The sequence below is a fragment of the Crotalus tigris genome, unplaced genomic scaffold (assembly GCF_016545835.1).
Source record: "Crotalus tigris isolate CLP2741 ecotype Arizona unplaced genomic scaffold, ASM1654583v1 scf7180000019483.1746242, whole genome shotgun sequence".
Classification (NCBI taxonomy): domain Eukaryota; kingdom Metazoa; phylum Chordata; class Lepidosauria; order Squamata; family Viperidae; genus Crotalus; species Crotalus tigris.
This window is the reverse complement of record NW_024097562.1, coordinates 960,074-979,671: the sequence shown is the minus strand read 5'-3', so window position 1 is coordinate 979,671 and position 19,598 is coordinate 960,074. Positions and strand designations below refer to the sequence as shown.

At 50.3% G+C, this 19,598-nt stretch overlaps 1 protein-coding gene across 4 annotated transcripts in view; it reads left to right on the top strand.

Annotated features, from left to right (window-relative positions):
• The first annotated feature begins 5,704 nt into the window (after window positions 1–5,704).
• Window positions 5,705–19,598, top strand: part of PDGFRA (platelet derived growth factor receptor alpha) — a 68,185-nt gene continuing 54,291 nt past the window's right edge. Inside the window, exon 1 of one of the 4 annotated variants that reach the window (XM_039362896.1) lies at window positions 5,705–5,944. The gene's annotated coding sequence lies outside the window, so the exon portion shown is untranslated. Of the gene's footprint in view, window positions 5,945–6,912; window positions 6,956–8,063; window positions 9,065–9,775; window positions 9,857–19,598 lie in introns of those variants that run through there. The other 3 variants (XM_039362898.1, XM_039362897.1, XM_039362899.1) reach the window with 3 other exon arrangements.

Sequence of the window (19,598 nt, the reverse complement as noted above, 5' to 3'; positions counted from 1 at the left end):
CATACATACATACATACATACATGTATATATATATATATATATATACACACATATACATACATACATACATACATGTATATAGAGAGAGTCTCCAGTTGCTAAAACTGTATGAGGTGCCTCCATAGACTATTGCAGTGGTTCCCTTATCCGAAGGAATCAAATAAGGGTGGGCGAGTCCCCATAGACCAGGCGCCTATCATCTTCATCGCGACGGTTCCTGACCGAATCGTTCAAATGTAATCTATCATAAAAAATATCTATCGATACCGACGTATCAAGACTTGACAAAAGACCAATCAGCTTTCTTCCAGGGTTAAGTCTGGAGAGTCGCGTGTGGCTTTTCAGTCAGGGAGTCCCTACGTTTAATGCTGCGGGTTTCACTCGCGCGCATCTCTCTCCACGGGACAAGTTCCGAGAGTTTTTGCCTCTACTTTTAGCTCCGGTCGTCTTCCTGGCTCCCCAGGAAAAAAAAAAAAAGGGGAAATGCTGGTTTAGATGACCGCCTACTCAACACCACGCTTTCTTCTCTCCCCCTCCCCCCACCTCCAAGCAGCTCCCCACATCTCTGGATGGCTGCGCTAAGAAAACGGCGAGGTTTGAAGGGATACCCAGGGGTAGGCAACCTTGGTTCTTTTCTGACTCGTGGACTTCAACTCCCAGAATTCCCGAGCCAGCCATGCTGAGGCGAAAGGGAGAGGTTTCCAAGCTCAGCCATGCTGGCTGAGGAATTCTGGGAGTTGAAGTCCTCGAGTCATAAAAGAGCCAAGGTGGCCTACCCCTGGTGTAGGCCACTTTATGACTCATGGACCTCAACTCCCAGAATTCCTGAGCCAGCGTGGCTCAGCTTGGAAACCTCTCCTTTCCCCCTCAGCATGAATGGCTCAGGAATTCTGCGAGTTGAAGTCCACGAGTCATAAAAGAGCCAAGGTGGCCTGCCCCTGCCCCTACCCCTTTAAGGTTGTTCGGAGCAAGAGGGAGGGAGGGGAAGGGAAGTCCTCGGAAAACCTCAATCTGCCTCTCCTTCGCCAGCCCCCCGGGGGTCCGGTTGTCCTTCCCTGGAGTTGCTTGCCTCGCTTTTCCAGCCCGGGAGGGAAAGGGCACCAAGCGGACGTCCTTCTGCTGCGATGTGGGGGGAGAAAGGGAGGGTAGGCGTGGCGGTTAATTTCCACCCGATGGGGCGTCCCTCCCAGCAAAGGGCCAGGCGAGGCTTGGATGCTGGAAAGAAGGCGGGCGGGAGTCTCCCGCCCACGGCACATCTGGTGTGAATATTCCCTGCTTTCTGTCCCCTTCTAGTTCCCCAGATAAGGGAAAAAACAAAACAGCCGGGCTGGCGAGGAGAAAGGGAGAGAGAGAGAGAGAGAAGGGCATTCGTCTCCTGTTCCTAAGGTCCACAGAGGGGTTTCTTTCTTTCTTTCTTTCTTTCTTTCTTTCTTTCTTTCTTTCTTTCTTTCTTTCTTTCTCTTTTCCTCCTTCCTTCTTCTTTCTCTTTCTTTTCTTCCTTTTTCTCCTTTCTCCTCCTTCCTTTTCTTTCTTTCCTTTTTCTCCTCTTTTTCTCCTTTCTTTCTTTTCCTCCTTCCTTCCTGTCTTTCTTTCTTCCTTTCTTTTTTCTTTCTTTCTTCCTTCCTTTTTTCTTTCTTTTCCTCCTTCATTCCTCTTTCTTTTCTTTTTCTCCTTTCTCCTCCTTCCTTTTCTTTCTTTCCTTTTTCTCTTTTTCTCCTTTCTTTCTTTTCCTGCTTCCTTCCTTTCTGTCTTTCTTCCTTTCTTTTTTCTTCCTTCCTTCCTTTTTTCTTTCTTTTCCTCCTTCATTCCTCTTTCTCTTTCTTTTCTTTCTTTTTCTCCTTTCTCCTCCTTCCTTTTCTTTCTTTCCTTTTTCTCTTTTTCTCCTTTCTTTCTTTTCCTCCTTCCTTCCTTTCTGTCTTCCTTTCTTTTTTCTTCCTTCCTTCCTTCCTTTTTTCTTTCTTTTCCTCCTTCATTCCTCTTTCTCTTTCTTTTCTTCCTTTTTCTCCTTTCTCCTCCTTCCTTTTCTTTCTTTCCTTTTTCTCCTTTCTCTCTTTTCCTTCCTTCCTTCCTTTTCTCTCTCTTCCTCCCTCAGCCCCGCTCATCTCAGCGCTTTCTCGCCCGATCCTCCAAACCAGACTTGGTCCCAGGGCCCTGCCTGGCGTTTGGTCAAAAGCCTCTGCAGAGTGGCCACGCTTCCTCTCAAGGGGGGGGGGAGGAAGATCCCACACCACCATTCCCCCCCCCAATTTATTCTCGACCCAACAGCCGCAGAAAGGGGCCGTCCGAAGGGATGGGCGGCTCCTCCTGTCCTTAATTTCCCTGCAAGATGGTTCAACCATTAGGATCCCAACACGTTCCCAATACGTCGGATCCTGATTAGGAACCACCAAGCGACACCAAACCGGTTTCCCAATTCCCTCTTCCCCGCTCGGTTCGGATTTACGGGGAACCGGGAAGTTTGTCTCTCTCTCTCTCTCGGTTTGAGCTCTTTGGCATCCCTTGCACGCTCTTCCGTTATCTGCGCTCAGCTCCCCGGGCTGGTTGCCTTATTGCAGGGGTTCTCAACCTTGGCCACTGTAAGACTTGTGGACTTCAACTCCCAGAATTCCTCAGCCAGCAAAGCTGGCTGAGGAATTCTGGGAGTTGAAGTCCACAAGTCTTAAAAGTTGCCAAGGTTGAGAACCCCTGCCTTATCGGGTCGTCGCAAAGTGGTTTATTCAAAACCCGAGATCTGATGACACCCAAAAGATGCTTTTCTTCCATTTCTCCTGCCTGGCGTCCCGTCTTCCTCTCCTCCCCTCTCCTGCTTTATCTTGCCCGCTGGGTTTCCAGAGCAGGAGTTAATTTCCATCTGGCGCTGACAATAGATCCGGGAACAAAAAAGTAAATTCCTTTTTAATCAGCTCCCCGGCTTTATCTGCAAGGGCAACCGCCTCCGCTTTCTCTCCCCTTCCCCAAAGGCAGGGGGGCTTAGCCCAGCCCCGAGCCTCGTCCGCGGGACGGGCAGGTGGAACGCGCCGATCCCGAGCGGGGCCAAGAGGAGCTGCGCGCCGGGCGGGGAAAGGCGCAGGAAGGACTCCAGAGAGGGGCTGCTTTTCCCGCAGCTCCTGAGTGCCAGTCCTCCCCGGGTCTCCGCAGAAGTAAGCCGCCTCGGGGCTGACTCCCGAGGGAGCCGAAGGAGGAGCGCAGGGTTAACGCCCGCGTGAAGGCGGTGGTCTCGTTTGGCCACCCAAGTTTTCCCCTTTCGGGTCGCCACTCACAAGTCGTAGCTGGCCGGATCGGGCTGCAAGAGACCCATCCATCCATCCTTCTTTCCTCCCGCCGCACTGCCTTGCAGGCTGCGCTTTGCGTCTAAACCAGTGGTTCTCAACCTGTGGGTCGGGACCCCATTTGGGGTCAAACGACCATTTCACGGGGGTCGCCAAACAACGCAGTCTCCCATTTTTTCCCCCTTTTCCTTAGCTGTGCTACTCCCTTTTATTCTATTGGCTTTTGAAAGCCAATAGAAGAGACTCTCTTGAATAGAGTCTAATTCTATTGGCTTTCAAAAGCCATTAGGAATTGTCCAGACTGTCTCTGCCCTGCTGAGCCCGCCAAAAGTCCCATTCTGCAAACGGTGCTGCACCAGTTGAGTAGTCCTCGACTTACGACCAGTTGAGTGGTCCTTGACTTATGACCAGTCGGGGGTCGCGGCATTAAAAAGGTTGAGAACCACTGGTCTAAACCAATGTTTCTCAACCTTGACCATTTTAAGGCATGTGGACTTCAACTCCCAGAATTCCACAGCCAGCATTGCTGGCTGTGGAATTCTGGGAGTTGAAGTCCTCATGCCTTAAAATTGTCAAGTTTGGGAAACACTGCCCTACGGTATCCTGTCCTCTCCCCCCCCCCCCCCGTCAAACAAGGGGCTGCTGTTCCTCAGCGCGGCCTCCTGCAGCAGAAACAGATGGAAGCAATAGCCAGGGCTGCGCTGAAGCCGCGGGAGGGGAAAGGGAGCGCCAAGAGCCGCGGGCAGTGGGAGCCCAGAAAGAAGGGGAGAGGGGGGGGTTGAAGCTCCAGATCCCCCCCGGGGCGATGGAGGGTGCGGGCGGCCGGCCCTGGGCAGCAGGGACACCAACCACGCGCCTGGTGCCCTGTTTCACCTTCCCCCCCCCCAGCTTCGGGGGGGGTGTCCTGGATTCGGCACCCTGGCGCGCACACTTGGGGGGGGGAAGCGTGGCGGGTGCAAGAGCTGGACAGGAGGGAAGAGCTCCCCCCCCATTTTGCTCGGTCCTCAGCAAGCAGGCTGTTCTGGAAGGCTTGTGGTGAGAGAGCCCCCCACCCTAGAGCGCGAAAGGAAAACCACTGCTGCTGATGCCGTCTTCCTGGGAGCCTGGAGGGTTTGTGGGGGGGGGTAAGGATGCCCGGCGAGAGCATCCAGAGCAGGGCAGAAACTGAACCACCCCCCTCCCGAAGGCTCCTAAGCCTCCCCTCCTCCACTTAAGGGTGGGGGAAGAAGTGGGTCTTTTCTGTTCTTCTCCCGTTCGTCTTTCAGCTTGCGCCTCGTCCGTTTCCTTTCCTGGAGCTCTAGCGCCTCCTTTGGACACCCCCCAAAGCTGAAACAGCTCCGAGGCGCAAAGGAGCTTGCGCGCGCTCTACGCCTCATTGCCTACAAACTAGACAGAAAATCAACAGCAGCCCCTCTGGATTCCCGGGATCCCACCTAAGCTCGCCCCGACCCTCCTTTCCCTTCCCCCTCCCGCGCCCACCAACCCGATCCCTTTCTCTCCTCTCCGAGGTTGCTCCTGCGGCGCAACTTCCACCCTCGCTTTTGCGCCAGGACAGGAGCCTAATCAGAGCCTCCCCATGTCCGACGGTGACGCTGGTACTTCCCTTGCCAAATCTCCTTTGGGCCCTGGGGAGGGGGTGGGGGGGTCGATCCCCAGCGCCTGTCTCTCGGGGGGGGGGGACGTCTTGTCGGAGCGAGGCCGCTGCAAAGCTTGAAAGCCACGCGCGATTCTTTTGCAAAGGCGCGCAGAAGAAGCCTTGCTTTCCCCTCCTACTTTCAGCCGTACCTGCGGCAAGGGGGTGCCTCAATCTCAGGGCGCCCCGACCAGCGGGACCCGGGGAACCGACGGTTGCAATGCAACCACGGGCTCCGATTTGGGGCGGGGGGGGGAAGGCTGCTCTTTGGGACTCCCCAAAAAAGTCCCCGGAAGCCCCAGCCGCGAGCGAACCGGGGACAACACGAACCACACAACACTTCCAGAAAGGGCTCAAGTCTGTGCAAAATTGGCTCCCTCTCTGGGGGGGGGGACCGTTGCTGAGATGGGGGGGTCAGTTGGAAAGGGGGAAGGGGGGCGGGTTAGGAATCAGCTCACGCTTTAGTGCAAAGGACCCCCCCTTCTTTCCCCCCGTTTCCAGTCCGTGCCATATGGCCGAGCTCGTCCCAGCACGAACACCAACACCACCAACACGCGCGCACCCGCACAAGCGTACGCACAACCCCCCCACCCCCGTTCCAAACGAAGTTTTGGAAGGTTTGGCTGACCACCCCCCGCCAGTTTAAGAGCTGGCGCGAGAGCCTCGGGCGTCAAATCAGCGCGGGAGGCTTTTATTCTGGAAGAGCCAGAAGTTGGGAATGGGTTTGTGTGTGAGTGTGTATGTGTGTTGGTGGGGGGGGGGGAAGGACCGTTTCCTGACAACTATTTACTTGAAACCAGAGATTCGCTGGGGCAGGATGGACTCCTAAGAATCGACTCGGCTCCGGCGGTCGCTTTCTGAGGCCGTCGCAGAGAAGGGAAAAGAAAAACACACACACACACAAAAAAAAAAAAAACGAAAAGAGGAATCCCGCGGTTTCAAACCCTTGTTGGATTTTTTTTTCTTTCTTTCTTCCTTTTTTTTAAAAAAATCGCCTTGATTTTGGCGGGTTTCGGATTATTGCACCAAGATTCCAGGAAGGTAAAGAAAGGGAGCCGTTTGGGGGGCTTTTTTGGTTTTGCTTCTTTTTTCTCTCCTCTTCGTCGGTAATTTTTTTTTTGGTTGGTTGGTTGGTTTGGAGTTGGACTCCCAACAAAAATTCTTTGGATGAGATACTGGGGGGGGGGGGGCACCCGCAATCCAGGCAGGAGCGTTTGGTGGCTTTCTCCCCACCCCCCCATCCCCGACTCCGCGTTTTGACAATTCGAATCTTTGGGTGTAATCCGAAGTAAGCCCCCCCCCTCCTTCGATCCAGACGGGGCTTGCTCCCCAAAGGAACCGGCATTCGACGCCAGGACGCCTGGAGTTGGGTTTTTTTTGGGGGGGGGGGGAACAGGCGTTGCAAGGATGAAATGGCCAGTATTGTTCCTGCTGGTGGGATGGGGGGGGGGGGAGAGAATCGGGTCCCGTCTTGTTCCTCCGGCGCTGGAGGGTCTGGAAGAGCGGGTGCCGCGGCCCCCAGGCTGCCATCGGGGCGGCTGAGCGATGCCACCGCAGAAGAAGCGCGGATCCGCGCCGGGGAGCGCTTTTCTGGCCCCGCCGCCGCGGCGCGCAACGCCCGCGCCTGCCTCTTGCGCCCGTCCCGCCGTCCCGGCTCGGCTGGAAGCGGCGGGAGGCCGGGCGGCTCGCTCTGGCGGTCTGAAGGGAGGCTGAGGCGCCGGCGGAAAGTCGTTGCCTGCCCGGGCTGCGCTAATGACAACCAGATTTGGCAGAGGGGCCGCGGCGCGGCATTCCTGCAGCTGGGCTGGGGGGGGAGGAGGGGACGGGCCAGGGCGCGGGGAGGAGGGCTGGGAGCGCCCGGAGGGGAGCCCCCTCGGAGCGTCCCTCTTTGCCAGAGGGCCACGGGCGGCAGAGGGCTCTCCGAAGGGGGAAGGCGCCGCGGAGAGCGGGCCGAGCGGCTGAGGCTTGCCGGCGTCTGGGGAGGACGGTGGGGGGGGGGGCGTCGGGTTGAGCGGCCCGGGGCTCGGGAAGCAGCTCGGAGCTTTGAGAAGGGTAAGAAACGAAGGGGGGGGGGGCTTTTCCCAAATCCGTGTCCTTCCTTCTTTCCTTCCTTTCCTTCATTCTTTCCTCTTCTTTCCTCTTTCCTTCCTTTCCTTCATTCTTTCCTCTTCTTCCTTCTTTCCTTTCCTTCCTTCTTCCCTCCCTTGTTCCTTCTTTCCCTTTCTTCATTCTTTCCCTTCTTTCCCCTTTCCTTCCTTCTTCCCTTCCTTCTTTCCCTTCATTCTTTCCCCTTTGCTCTTTCCTTCTTTCCTTCCCTCCCTTCTTTCCTTCCCTCCCTTCTTCCCTTTCTTCATTTTTTCCTTCCTTCTTTTCCTTCCTTCTTCCCTTTCTTCATTCTTTCCCTTCTTTCCTTCCTTCCTTTCTTCCTTTCCTTCTTTCCTTTCTTCCCTTCCTTCTTTCCCTTCTTTTCTTCCTTCTTCTTTCTTTCCTTCCTTCCTTCCCTTCCTTCTCTTCTTCCCTTTCTTCATTCTTTCCTTCCTTCTTTTCCTTCCTTCTTCCCTTTCTTCATTCTTTCCCTTCTTTCCTCTTTCCTTTCTTCCTTTCCTTCTTTCCTTTCTTCCCTTCTTTCCTTCCCTTCCTTCTTTCCCTTCTTTTCTTCCTTCCTTCCTTCTTTCTTTCCTTCCTTCTTTCTTTCCTTCCGCCCTCCCCGCCCATTGACTCCAATCTTCTCCTTTCCCCTTCAGTTTCTCCTCCTTGCCATTTCCATCTGCGCTCTTTTCTCTTTTTCTTCGCCCTCTTTCTTCAGATGCCGCCGCCGCCGCCGCCTCTCGCTCTCGGGGAGACCCGGTTCCGAGCTGGCCGATGGTGGGGAGGGGGGGGGAGGAAAGGAAACCCACCTCCTGGGGGACGGTCAAGACATTTACCTCCCCGGGTCTTTTCAGCCCGGCTTTGCGCCCAGACTAGGGGTACACATCGGTGGACCAGAGAAGCTGGCGGGGCGCGGGGATGGGAGGCTGGGGGTGGCTACTTCTGGGAAAGGCAGAAGGGAACGAGGGGGGGGGGGAGGAGGAAGGGTTCGGGCTGCAGCCTCCACGTCGTCTGGCAGGCTGGGTTGCCCGGTGGGGTCGCCTCGGGGAAGTCTTGGGAAGGGTCTAGTTGGGGACCCGCCGTTTGCGTTGGAACTGGGTTTGCCCGGATTCAGAGCTGCCCAACCGGGAGTGGCAGGAGCAGAGCTGCCCAATGAGCGCAGCCAGCCGCCTGCTCTGGCGGCCAAGAGTAGCCGCGGCGTAGTTGGGCTCCGGGTCCGCTTAGCGGGAGCGGCGGAGGGCCCACAGCTGCCTCCCGGACTCTCACGCCGCCCCCCCCCCACACTCCGGTCCAGCAAGGGCGGGGCGGGCAGGATTGACCGGAGCGCCGCCTCCGGGGCTTGTTAGCTGGCTTTCCAGCCTAGCCGAGACTCCTCCGAGCCGACGCTGCGGGAGAGGACCGGCCGTCCTGTCCCAAAGCGCCGGAGCAAGCAGTGCTGGTGACACCACCCCCCCAGGGCAGAACAAGCGGGCAGGAGAGAAGGGCGGGGGGGCCCCCCGGCAGGGATGCACCCCCCATATAATTGAGATCGCCCCCCTCGCCGTCAGCACCAGCCTCCCCCCTGCAGGCGGAGGGGTCCTCCTCTCCCACGGGTGAATCCCCCCCCCTTGTTCCCCCTGATAATCTTGGAACGGGGCCTCCCCTTGCCCGTCTTCGGAAGAGCTGCGCCGTTGGGGGCGGGCGCGCATTGCCTTTGGATCCCCCGAGGCTGGCGACGCTGCCCAAATCTCTCTTTGGATGCCTAACCCTCCCCGCCCCAATAGACGATGTTGACCCGGACAGACGACGCCCATTAGCGTCCGGACCTGGGATCTGGCCCACTCTTGCAGCAAACATCCTGGAGGGGACCTCGGGATCTCGGAACGCTTTGGTTACGCGTGGTTAAGACAGCTCATTCCCCTCCCCGCGGAAAAGGGCCACCAGCGGCGTGGGCTCGTCGCCCCTCCGCCCTCGGTTGCCTTTCCTCGGAGTTCCTGTTGGGGCAAAAGCGGGTTCTTCGCCCCTTGCACGGAAAGCTTGAGCTGCAGCGTCCGGGAGCTCTTTCGGCCCAGCGTCCGGAGCGCCTGCACCTAGGTGAGCTTGGGGTGGGTGGGGGGGCTTGGTGGGGACGGGGGCGTCCGTGAGCCCGATCTATAGAGCTTTCTCTACCCGCAGTTGTGGCGCCTTGGGCAGCGTTTTGCACTCTTTAAGTCCGCACCCAGGCGAAAGCCAAAAGCTGGGGGCGCCAGCGGTTGCAATTCTCCGCGGGGAGGAGGGAGACGGCGTTCCAGATGTTTCGGCTCTGCAACCCTTTGCCAGGTTTCTCAAAGGCGCTTTCCTGCCACAGGGAATTATTATTATTATAATTTTTTAAAAAGGGGGGAGCTGGCAGGGGGAGAAAAAAAAGGGGGGCGGAAGAACTGCGTGGCGACATTTGCATCGGAGCCGTTTCTCAGCCCTTTTGCAAAAACAACCTTGGAGTCGAAAGGAACGCCTGATTTTATTATTTATTTTTTATTTTAATTTTTGGCCTAAACTCCGGGGACCGAACGGGTTTCGGGACTCTTCCGAAGCCGCGGCGGGAACCCAACTGTAGAGTAGGAGCAACAAACGGCGGCGAAAGAAAACTTAAGTTTCAGAGCAGGGCGGGGGGGGGGGGTTTAAGGGCTGAGTCCTGTTTTGCTTGGGGACGAGGCTGGAAAGCCAAGCCGCTGAGGTGTGGCCTTGCCTCGGCTCGGTCCTTCTGCCAGTCGGCCTTCTGCAAATATTTGCAAAGGAGAACCCTCAACGCTCCGATCCTGAATCCGGAGCAGAGCGCAGCGCAAGCTAGTGGGAAGAGGCGGCCTTTTGGTGTGGGATTCATCCCGTGGGAACCAGAATTCCCCCGTAAGGAGCTTTTTGCAGACTGACCAACGCAGGAGAATGGGACTCTTTATTATTATTATTATTTTTAAAAAAATTCGAATGGACAAAAATGGGTCTTTTTTGGGGAGGGAAGCCCCCCCCACCCCACCTTCCTTTGTGTTGGGCTCTCCAGGTTGGCTTTGCCTTCGGATCTTGGCGATTCCCAGGGGGAGGAAGGAAAACGGCCGTCGCTGAAACGTCTGGCAGAGCTGGCCGAGACTGAAAACTGTGCGGTGGTGGTTAGCTTGGCACCATAATCATAGATTGCCTCAAATAAAACATGTTGACGCGGCGGGAATTTGTCTTCGCTTCCCGAGCCTTTTCCAAGAAGGGGGAAAAAGCAGGGCTTTAAAAGCCTTGCAAAAAAGGGCAAGGAAGATGAGCCGCGATGGGTGGTGGTGAGGGGGTGATGGTAGGGTGGGCGTGCAAAAGAGGGCTTGGGGGGAATCGCCCCTCCTTGGTGGGGTAACCTTGGCCGGGGGGGGGACCCATAGGTTGACCGCCGACCTGCCTTATAAATAGGAAGGAGCTGAGAATTTCTGGAGGTTTTTGCTGAGACGGTTTGTGTGATGTGGCGGGGGCGGATAACCTGGATCTTGCCAGAGAACTGGAGTAAATGAGAAGAGCTCGGCCAGGGTAGCTTTTCGCCTTTGCGGTCCTCTGCTGCCCTCCAGCGATGATGGTGAGAAATGGCAGGTCCGTTGCACCCTGACAGTAGAACAGTGTTTCCCAAACTTGACAATTTTAAGGCATGTGGACTTCAACTCCCAGAATTCCACAGCCAGCATTGCTGGCTGTGGAATTCTGGGAGTTGAAGTCCACATGCCTTAAAATTGTCAAGTTTGGGAAACACTGCAGTAGAAGGGGAACCGTGGCATTGCATGCTCCTTAGGGAAGCAGGTCTAAATTTTGATTTCGGATCTCCCTTTTCTTTTCTTTTTTTTTTTTTTTAAAAAAATGGTTGTGGACCAAATGGTTGTTTTACCAGGGTTCGATCTACCCATGTGTATTGTGTTGTTTAAGCCCTGGCTTGCGCACACTCCCTGCAGGCTGGCTGGGGGGAATGCTGGGAGATGAAGTCCCAAACATCTTAAAATCGCCACGTTTGAAAAACGGGGCTCCAGTCTGAAAGTGAATCGTTCATTTTGTATGGTGGATCTTCAGTTCAGGGCAACCGTATCAGGGCTTCAAAACGGTCGATCCCTATTGGAAGGCTAGAAAAAGTTTTCTTGAAGCTCTTTGCTGCCATCTTGTGGTTCTCTGGGATTTGAAGTCCGGATTGGGAACTTTTTTCTGTAAATGCTTTTGTGGTGTTGAGGCCTCTGAACTTCTCTTAAGATTTTAGTGGATTCCCTAATTCAGAGAAAGGGATCCTCTTTATAGGACCACTTCTGTTAAGATTTTTAGTGGATCCCCTAATTCAGATAAAAGGATACTCTTTATAGGACTGTGGAGAGCACGTTGGGGTGCTGTTACAAAATGGAGGCCACGGGGCTTGTTTATTTAAAAACGGGGATCCCCGCCAGCCACAAAAGACCCATTAAGCAGAAGGCAACAATGAGGAAAAGAAACAAAACTGAACACGCCATGAAGTTAAACAAAAATGTACCCACGGTGTGTGTGTGTGTGTGCGCATATCTTTACACACATTCTGCTTCTTTTGTCAGTTTGTGCGGTGCGTGAGGCCGAACGAAAATGATTTCCCCACAGGCCAAGTTGGCTATTGATTCTGGAACGTTTTTGCCTTGTTCTCGTATGGCTCATACGATACTTGGATTCTGCTGGCCTCGACTGTCAGAATATCTGGTGTCCACCTGGGGCTCTTCTGTGATAGATCCTAGTGCTCCTTTTTCCAAAGTTGTTCAGCGCCTCTGGGTGATCTGTGGCAGAGCATCAGGCTAGGAAAGGCTGTCTTTGTTAGAGGATATGTACTATAACTAAAACATTGCGATACTTGGTTAAATAGCTCCGTTTCTGTTTCATTGCTATTGAACTGGCTTGAAATTCTGATTCCCTCAGCATTAGTGGAATTTATTAATGGACAATAACAACTTCTGAATAGATACTCTTGCAGTGTGTCAAAGAAGCTCAGCGCTCAGCCTGGAAACTCAGAAAGCTAGCTATATCTGAGTTGCAAAGATCCACAGGATCACTACCCAGCAGCATAGAATTCATTTTTTTCCCCTCACATCTCTTTGCTGTCACCTAATGGTTGCATGCATTTCTGCAGGCCAGATAAGGTAATACAGGTAGTCCTTCCTGCACAGGTAATACCTTTTTCATTTAGTGACCGTTCGAAGTTAACGTGATTTACATTCGTATCCTTGACAACTGATTCACATTTATGACGGTTGCAGTGTCATGGGGGCCATGTGATCCCCTTTTGTGATCTTTTGACAAGCAAAGTCCAGGGGGAAGCCAGATTTACTTAACAACCGTGTTACTAACTGAACAACTGCAGTGATTTGCTTAACAACAGTGGCAAGAAAAGTCGTAAAATGGAGCAAAATTCATTTAACAAATTTCTCACTTAGCGATGTAAATTCTGGGCTGGACTAGCTATACTAGTGAAAGCTAAGTGATGATACATACATACATACATACATACATACATACATACATACATACATACATACATGACTTTTAGAGGCCCAAGGAGAGCATTTTCATTGACATGTGTCCTTTTTCTATCTGCTTTCTTTCTCATTGTTTCCTTCTTCAATCTATTTTTTTTTCTCTTTGTTATTTTGAGGGCATAAAGGTTAGTAACTCGCTAATATAAAAACGTGGAGGTACAGTCACTCTTGCCTTTAATTATATTTTAATGAGTTAGTTCCACTGTGCTGCCTCGAATCAACATTATTCATCCATTCAGTCAGTTTAGCTACCAAACTATATACTTCAAATGGGGATTCATCCACGTATAAGTTGCAGGGGAATTGTCCCCTCCTCCACATTCCCTGTGTTACGGGCAAGTCTCTTTTCAAGGCTAGACAGGGATGGGGAAAAAAAACCAAAACCAAAATCCCATCTAGTTTATAGACCTGGGATTTCCTGTAGCCTCTAATCCAAGTATTACAAGAGTTTATTCTTCTTAGCTTTTTTTCAAAGTCTGCCAAGGTTAGCTGGATCCTCCCTTCCATGTTCGAAGATGATTTTAAAAGCAGGAGAGCAACTTTGCACATAAGAAAATCTACTCCCCCCCCCCTTTAAGAGGTTTCAGCACCGCACATCACACTTATGCCCCGTGCAATTTAATTTCACATGGAAAGCTTGAAAGCTGATGTGTAATCCAAAACTGCCCCCATCTGCTCTGGAAATCAGCTTCTGGATTTACCGCAGCTCTACATCCCCCAAGTAGCTCCTGCAAAGGGCTATTAAATGTAATAAGTAGCCGGAGAAGATTGATATTTTTCATGCCTGTCAGTTCAACATTTCCTTGTCAGGCATAGCTTTCAGCACATGAAATGCTGCAGGAGATGGCCGACTAAAGAGGATAGTTGTTAGTTGCAAAGTCTTTATAAAAATGTAGGCAGCGGTTCTATACATACATATCTGGAGCGTGCAAGATTTCCTTTCTATTTATTGTTAGTTGCGAAGTCGTGTCCAACCCATCGCGAGCCCATGGACAACGTTCCTCCAGGCCTTCCTGTCCTCCACCATGTTCTGGAGTCCATTTAAGCTCACGCCTACTGCTTCAGTGACTCCATCCAGCCACCTCATTCTCTGTCGTCCCATTCTTCTATTGCCCTCCATCTTTCCCAGCATTAGGCCCTTCTCCAGGGAGTTCTTCCTTCTCATTAGGTGGCCAAAGTACTTGAGTTTCAACTTCAGGATCTGGCCTTCTAAAGAGCAGTCGGGGTTGATCTCCTCTAGGACTGACCGGTTGGATTGCCTTGCAGTCCAGGGGACTCGCAGGAATCTTCTCCAGCACCATAGTAGATGTCCACTAACTCAAGAATAATCACACAAGTGCTGTTCTACGGTTCCAGGATTGTGCCACCGAGAAATGCAAAGGATTTCCATTTTAACATTGCAGTTTTCTAGCAGATAATATTTAGATAATCTGGAACTGCTTAAAAATCTATTCCTACCTTTAGACAAAACCTTCAATTAGTATGTTTTCTTCTTTCCTGTGGTTCAACATTGCCATCTGTTGGAATAAATGCATGCACGTCAGAACTGGGGGGAAGCTATGCATAGCAAGGGTTCTTCTCAATAAAACTCTAGGGCTGGGGTCTTCAAACCTGGCCCTTTTATGACTTGTGGACTACAACTCCCAGAATTCCTGGAAGTTGCGGTCCACAAGTCATAAAAGGGCCAAGTTTGAAGACCCCTGCTCTAGAGGACAGATAGAAGGGTGATGTTATTGGGAAGGAAAAATATAGTTTATTCATTATTTATTGTAGGGGTTTTTTTGTAATCACCCACCATCCCCAACTTTATTTTGTTCTTTCTCCCGCTTCCCAAGTCAATTTTGTGTGACTAATGACCCATCACATTGATAATGTTGCTATCAGAAGACAGCAAATAGATATACAGGTAGTTTCAATTAGGAGTGGAACTTCGATTGTAAATTGTTGAGGTTGTAAGTTGAGTCAAATTCAATTTTTACTACGCTTTTTCAGCAGTTTAGAGACTCCAGCTTCCCCACTAAGTGGGTGTTGTTGTTTTTTTGCTGGAAATCGGCAAAAAAGGTTGCAAATTGTGATTGCGGGACTGTAGGATACTACAAAGGTCATAAATGTGAACTTGTTGCAAAGCTCTTAAATTGCAATCATGTGACCGCAAGGGTAGTCTAATGGTTGTAACTGCAAGTACAATTCGTAAGTTACGTTTTCTCAGGCCGCTGTAACTTTAAAGCAGGCGTCTTCATACTTGGCCCTTTTATGACTTGTGCCTGGCTGAGGAATTCTGGGAGTTGAAGTCCACAAGTCACAAAAGGGCCAAATTTGAAGACCCCTGCTTTAAACTGTCAATAAACTAATGGCTGTCTGTTAAGGACTACTTGTAATTTAATAATGGATGAAAGAGATGTATCTCCTGAAAAAACAACAACCATCAATTCTTTTGAGCAGCCACTTGTATATTCTGTTCCTATTGAGTTGGATGGACTTCCTTTCCAGAAAGCTTGCATTGAATGGCTTTTCACTTGTGAATAAGTATATCTTTGTGGACGTAAGCGTGTAAGAAAAATGCATAAGAGAGGTTATGGTTTCTATTCTACAAAATTAAAAAGTGGCTGCTGTGGAATTATTATTATTTTTTAATGTTAATATTAAGGTGCTGATGCCCCACCATCCAATTTTGTTCTTCTTTAGCAAGACTTGGCATACGGTGAACGAAATCTATGCTTCGCGGACAGCCCGTAATGAATGGAACTAGTAAGAAATATAATGTATACATTATAGAAAGGTATGAAGACGAATAGCATTAATTAGGATGTATTATTATAATGAACATTGGAAGGACAAATATAGCCATTCGTTAGATTAGAACTGAATTATCTCAGTAACCCTAAGCCAGTATTTCTCAATCTTGGTTACTTTAAGATGTCTGAACTTCAACTGCCAGAATTTCCTAGCACTGCATGCTGGCTGGGGAATTCTGGGAGTTGACATACCAAGTTGAGAAATATAGGTCTAAGCCAAGGGTAGGCAACCTCGGCTCTTTTATGACTCATGGACTTCAACTCCCAGAATTCCTGAGTCAGCTGACTCAGGAATTCTGGGAGTTGAAGTCCATGAGTCATAAAAGAGCAGAGGTTGCCTACCCCTGGTCTAAGCTATTTGATGCAAATATCATCTTAAAATGCAAAAAGAGGAATGAAAAAAATAGTAGATCCCACTGAACCTAATCAGGATCATCCAAAATCACTCTTTGAAAGCTTTTATTCCAGTCTTTCCAGCCACTTGAAAATCCCAGTCCTTCTGTAAAATAAAACAACAATCTCTTTCCTGTGTCGTAAAACTCGCTTACGGTAAGGATTCTAATATAGATGCATTTCAAACCAATGGGACCCGTACAGAATGTTGCAGTCTGGGTTTCTCAAAATTTCAGCAATTAAAATTCCCCTTTCTCCCAATTTACTCTTGTTCTGCTTCCCCCCCCCCCTTTTAAAATACGCATAAATGGCCAACCTATTGATGAATTTCCCTTGCAAGTTCATAGCAGCAGGCGTGTTGCTATGAGCATCATTGTTCTGACAGACTGAAGATGAGAAATAGAGATTATACGAGGAATGCGAGCTCCTGTATTCGACTCACGATCATAACCCAGCCCAACAGTTCTGTTTCTAAGTGAATCTGGCGTCCCCGTTGACTTTGCTTGTCAAAAGGTCGCAAAAGGTGATCACGTGACCCCGGGACATGCGACTGTCATAAATATGAGTCAATTGCCAAGCATCTGAACTTTGATCATGCGACCCAAGAGGAGGCTGCAACGGCCGTATGTGTGAAAAATGGTCATTAGTCACTTGTTTTCAGTGCGTTGTAAGTCGAGGCTATCTTTACAATGCCTTGGTAAGGCCACACTTGGAATACTGCATCCAGTTTTGGTCACCACAATGTAAAAAAGATGCTGAGACTCTAGAAAGAGTACAGAGAAGAGCAACAAAGATGATTAGGGGACTGGAGGCTAAAGCATATAAGGAACGGTTGCTGGAATTGGGTATGTCTAGTTTAACAAAGAGAAGGACAAGGGGGGACATGATAGCAGTGTTCCAATATCTCAGGGGCTGCCATAAAGATGAGGGAGTCAAGCTATTCTCCAAAGCGCCTGAAGGCAGGACAAGAAGCAACGGGTGGAAACTAATCAAGGAGAGAAGCAACCTAGAACTAAGGCAGTGGTTCTCAACCTTTCTAATGCCGCGACCCCATAATACAGTTCCCCATGGTGTGGTGACCCCCAACCACTTATACATCACTGGGTGCCAGGGGCATGGCCAAAGAAAAAGGGAAAAAAATGGCGGACAGCCTTGTTTGGTGACCCCCGTGAAATGGTTGTTCGACCCCAAATGGGGTCCCGACCCACAGGTTGAGAACCACTGAACTAAGGAGAAACATCCTGACAGTTAGAACCATTAACCAGTGGAACAACCAATTAACAATTAACCAGTGGAACTACCTGCCTCCAGGAGCTGTGAATGCTCCAACTTCCACTGGAAGTTTTTAAGAAGAGACAGGACAGCCACTTGTCTGAAATGGTATAGGGTTTCCTGCCTGAGCAGGGGGTTGGACTAGATGACCTCCAAGGTCCCTTCCAACATTATTATTATTATTATTATTATTATTATTATTATTAATCATCGCACAGTCAGCCAGATGTTCAGACTGGATTTGGCATTTTGTCTACTTATCGAGTCCTTACCCAGGACCTGGGATAGGCAGATGTGGATGTTTGATGGTATTACAGATATCGTCGCAGGATGGAAGCAGTTCCTAGTAAGGCCGCCTTTTGCAATTGACTAAGAGCGAATTTGTCAATGCCAGTGGTGTTCAAGTGGTGCTCCAGTTGTTTTGGGATTGCACCCAAGGCGCCTATGACTATTGGTACTACCCTTGCTTGCTTTTGCCACAATCTTTCTATTTCTATTTGTAGGTCTTTGTATTTTGTGATCTTCTCCAGTTCTTTCTCGTCTATTCTGCTGTCTCCAGGCACTGCCACGTCCACTATCCAGACTTTTTTGTCTTTCTTATCGACAACTGTTAAGCCTGGGGTGTTACGTTGCAGGTGCTTGTCTGTTTGAATTCTGAAGTCCCAGAGCAGTTGTATTATTATTATTATTATTATTATTATTATTATTATTATTATTATTATTATTATTATTATTATTATTGCTGTATTCCTTCTGTCAAAGAACACAAAGACCATCTCTTTCTTCTTAACCACCCGGTCTGCTTTCCCACTTTCATCCGAGTTCCGCTTTCTCTTGTTTTTTGTACTTTTCAAAGTTGACTTGGGGGTTCCTACCTGCCTACCTTCTTTCCCCGAATTCTCCCCGTTAAGGAAACCCAAAGTCTGGCGTGCAATTAGAGAGAGAGAGAGAAGCAGCCAGAAGAAAGAACATTTGCCAGTGGACAAATCAAAGGATGAGTGCAGAAGTTCCTTGAAAGACATATGCAAGGAGGCTCTTCTTTATCTAGAGAAAATACAGGATAGAACTGAGATAAAAAAACGGGGGGGGGGGGCAAAGAAGAAGGCTGGAGGGGGAAGATGACTTTGATGTCCCGAGAGCCTGGTTATCAGTGGGAGGCACTTAACATAAACACATGGCTATTATTGCTAATTGAAAAACCAAGGCAAATGACTCGTTCCTGCAAGAACGCCATCTGCTAAGTTTCTAAAGTTGCAGGGCTGGTGCCTGTTTGCTAATCGTTTGTCAGGGGCTGGTGGTGGAATGGAGGTCAGGGATTCATCTCTCCCCCCCCCCCACTTGTAAAAAGCCAGGGGAGTTGAGATCCTGCCAGCCCCACTAGTCAGTAAATCACTCCTTCTGGTCCGGGCTGTTTGACCGATTGAAGACTCCAGATCGCTCTGCTTCTAACTTCACCAGACAGTGTGGCCTGCTTATTATGGCCAGCTCTTGCTGCTGCTTCAGCCCAAGATGGCAACAAGGAGTATGTTAGTGCAGATTTCTCAATCTGGTGGCTTTTGAATGAAAAATGCCAGAACATGGTGGGGGGGGGCATCCTTTATAAAAATGTAGGCAGCGGTTCTATACATACGTATCTGGAGTGTGCAAGATTTCCTTTCTATTTGTTGTTGTTGTTAGTTGCGAAGTCGTTTCCAACCCATCGCGACCCCATGAGAACATTCCTCCAGGCCTTCCTGTCCTCTACCATCTTCTGGAGTCCATTGAAGCTCAGGCCTACTGCTTCAGTGACTCCATCCAGCCACCTCATTCTCTGTCGTCCCCTTCTTCTATTGTCCTCAATCTTTCCCAGCATTAGGCTCTTCTCCAGTGAGTCCTTCCTTCTCATTAGGTGGCCAAAGTATTTGAGTTTCAACTTTAGGATCTGGCCTTCTAAAGAGCAGTCGGGGTTGATCTCTTCTAGGACTGACCGGTTTGAACGCCTTGCAGTCCAAGGGACTCGCAGGAGTCTTCTCCAGCACCATAGTTCAAAGGCCTCCATTCTTTGGTGCTCAGCCTTTCTTATGGTCCAACTTTCACAGCCATACATTGCAACTGGGGAAACCATGGCCTTGACTATACGTATCCCAGGATAATGTTGCAGGATCCAAAATGGATTGGACATTGGTGAAGGACTTAAATCAATTCTATTCTACAGGGGAATCCTCTGCAGAACTCTTGGAAAGGATGCCTACATTTCTTTAATACCCAAAGAAATGGGATTGGATTGGATTGAACTTCTCCCACTTCAGGATCTGGCCTTCTAAAGAGCAGTCAGGGTTGATCTTCTCTAGGACTGACCGGTTTGATCACCTTGTACTATAAACCAGGGGTCCCCAACCCTCGGGCTGCAACATGCCAGCAACCGGTCCGCACAAACAAGCAAAGCCCCATCCGCGGGATGCAGGCAGCACACAAAACCACGCTCCCTCCAGTCTGCGGAAAAACCTTTCTCCACGGAAGCGGTCCCTGGTGCCCAAAAGGTTGGGGACCTCTGCTACAATCAGTAGATGGGCAAAAGATGCTAAATATTTCTGTTGCTAAGCGAGACGCTCGTTAAGCGCGTTTTTATGCCCCGTTGTATGGCCTGCC